The sequence below is a fragment of the Limulus polyphemus genome, unplaced genomic scaffold (assembly GCF_000517525.1).
Source record: "Limulus polyphemus unplaced genomic scaffold, Limulus_polyphemus-2.1.2 Scaffold41, whole genome shotgun sequence".
Lineage (NCBI taxonomy): Eukaryota > Metazoa > Arthropoda > Merostomata > Xiphosura > Limulidae > Limulus > Limulus polyphemus.
Genome location: NW_013665651.1, coordinates 309954 through 313096, shown reverse-complemented (window position 1 = coordinate 313096; position 3143 = coordinate 309954). Strand labels below are relative to the sequence as shown.

Here is a 3143-nt window from a genome sequence, read left to right as displayed (position 1 = left end):
GAATAGTGGGATGGACCGTCACATTATAACGCCCCCACGGCTGAAAGGGCAAGCATGTTTGGTGTGACGGGGATTTTAAGGAGATAAAGCAGAAAATCAGACCTATTTGCCATATCCTCCTCCTTTACAAATTGCCAGTCATTCTCTCCGATATTCAATACTATATTATTTATAATCAATAGAAAGCCAAAGTTTTATTATGTGAAATGACATATGTTGTTTTCTTTACAGAAAATTATCTATTTCTCTTCAAATTAAAACTTTTATTCCCACAGGAAACACACTGATAAGCTTAGGTGAATTTTTAACAGCTCTTATCACATAGTTAGAAAGCCAGAAAACTTAGGCTAGTTATAGGACATTGTCTGCTTTTTACATGTTATTATTCTGGGTTCTTAGTTGCATTGTTTAATTAAATAAAAATTTAATGTGGTAGTGCCATTAGTATAAAAAAGTAGGGTTAAGTTTTAATAGCAGTCGGAAGCAGAAAAAAAAAGATTTGGGTAAATACTATATTTCTTGTTTTTCAAGGGTCTACTTTATATGTTATTACAAAAGTAACTAAAATGTAAAGATTAGACATTTATTAGGTTAGATAAGGTAAAATAATGAATAATGATAAGAAAAAGTTTTTCACAAGGTACCCTTGTGAGTAACTCATGCATTACATAATTTGATATGGTAATGTGAAATACAAAAGATACACATTCACTTAACGACTTACAAATTGTGTGATAGGATTACTAATTAGACATGGTCAAAAGAATAATATCATAATAAAATTTAAGCAGAAATACATGTATACTGTTACAAGCTTGAAGCTATCAAGAATAAACAAATCTAGCTTCCTGCTACAATTTGAAGTCATTCTAGAAAGTAAAAAGTGTAATTCAGATGCATTTCTTATTTTTATTATAGTGGTTACAAGGTCTGTCAAGTCGACCAAATCTGTATAGATTTAGGGTAGAGAAAATACACATTTGAAATTTATTTAGGAGGTTTCAGAAATATGCAAATAAAATTTGACAATTTTTAGATGATAAAAGGTATTTTTAATCTTAACATGAAAATCACTTATCACTCGGGGAGCCAAAACTTTGACTCCATATATTCAAGGAGAATTTTTTAGTAAAAGTACTTCATTAAAAGTTCTGATTTGTTTGTCTACAAAAAATATTATTATGTTTACTGAAAGTTTTCATAATTTTGTGATAATACAAACATACAAGTTATAGTATGGAAACTCTAAAGGCTAATTTGGGGTCATGAACTTGGCCAAACAGAACAAGTCTGTAGTGAGAAAGTTAACTGTCTTCACATTTAGACCAGTACAGACCTTGGCTTCTCACCACGTACAGAAAGAACTTTCAAGAGAGTCTTGTGGAATGAACATACATATTAAAACAATAAGCAAGTCAAGCAGGCCTATTATATTTGTCATTCAATGTGACTGACAGTATTATCTTTATATCATAAAACTGGGATGTTTTTATCATAAAATTGGAACTTTTCTCAGGATACTGAGAGAAACTACCAGAAAATGGAACAGTTCTGGAAAAACAGAACATCTAGTCACCTTAATAATCAAACAATCATGTGAAAAATGCCAAAATAAAAGCCACAGCAGGACAACTGAGGATGGGAATGGCAGATAGAAAAACTTGAAGAATGACATGAATGGGATAAGAAGGTCACACAATCAAAGAGTCTGGCTCTGCAGGCAATGAACTGGACAAATCCCGCATGAGAAGAAAGGATGGCACCCCTGGGTGAAATAAAGATGTTTGAGGTCGGAGCAAGAGTGAGGACGTAAAGGCCTGGACATTCAAGACAATATTGAGGAGAATAATGAAATTATTTTGAGTGCAAGTGCTTAGAGGGAATAACTATGAAAGTCTGAAAGTCAGCTTTACTAAAATCAGGTAAAAACAATCATTATTAACTCTAAGGCTGGTTAGTGCTTTAATGAAGAGCAGATTTTGACCTTCAAAAGTTTGAACATATTACCAAATGCAGGTTCCAACCTTTGATAATATTAACCTGCATAATTTACTGCTGTTACCATAACTACTATGCTTATACTTGACTGAAAACCATTTGATTTTACATGTCATACATATAAATAGAAAAACACAATTAGTTTACAAATATGTTATATAGTACAGTAATCATGTTTTTATATTTTAAAAAAGTACACTTATGAACATGTATTTTATAATACATGCAATACTCGTACAATTACAAACAGTAAGCTTGTAAAACAACTGCAGCTGACTTCAGCAAAACAAATCTTTGTTTAACCCTATCGCGACAGGTAGGGATCAGAGGGCATGTCATCACATTTATAGATGTAGATAAAAAATTTGTTGAGTTACTATTTTACGACAATGTCAAACTTGGTATCAAACTGTAAATTATAATTTAAATGTTAATATTATACATTACCTAATTTCTTAATTTGAAAGTAAATATAAAAAAGGATGCTAAATATCGATTTGCGTGTGTGTGTGTGTGTGTGTCACACTGCTACGTCATCTTCTAGGTTCAGTCAGATTACATTTTATGACTCTCACAATACAACATCTATAGTTTCATCCGAATTATAAACTCAAATTTATGAGATTGAAAAGCAAGAATATAAAATAAGAACCTCCTACCTTTTCTATTTGCTGACATATCATAATATTTATTGAATCCGCCATATTGGCTCAGCCCCTACTTCATCATTCGAGAAGACTAGTTTATCTACTCCTGCTTTTCTATACCTATAAGTTTATAACCATTTGAAATCTTTACATTTCCTCTAAATAATTCTGTTAGTCTTTCAAAGTTATTTACAAGAGAAAAGCTCTTATATTGTTGGAAAGTTTGAAGTATTATTATCAATGCTATTTTCTGAACAGAAATTAGAATTTTTTTAGACCCAAGTATAGCCTAGTTAGGAAGCCTGGTAAATTACAATAATCTTTGTAGTATCAGTATTGTCATTTATGCTTTTTTGGTATTCAAAAATGCATCTATAAAGTCAACGAAAATTATTTTTTTCTACATCCACATGTGAATTTCAACAAAGCTTATGATAAGGGTTAGCAAGTACGACTCACAATGCAAAAAAGAATATCAAAACATCAGAAGTAGTGCAG

General features: G+C 31.2%; 1 protein-coding gene across 4 annotated transcripts in view; it reads right to left on the bottom strand.

The window, feature by feature from the left end:
- Positions 1-2856, bottom strand: part of LOC106461895 (embryonic polarity protein dorsal-like) — a 33116-nt gene extending 30260 nt beyond the window's left edge. For 3 of the 4 annotated variants that reach the window (XM_022389008.1, XM_022389003.1, XM_022389015.1), the window contains exon 1: positions 2658-2854. The gene's annotated coding sequence lies outside the window, so the exon portion shown is untranslated. Of the gene's footprint in view, positions 1-2657 lie in introns of all 4 variants that reach the window. The other variant, XM_013921766.2, reaches the window with a different exon arrangement.
- Positions 2857-3143: the final 287 nt, after the last annotated feature.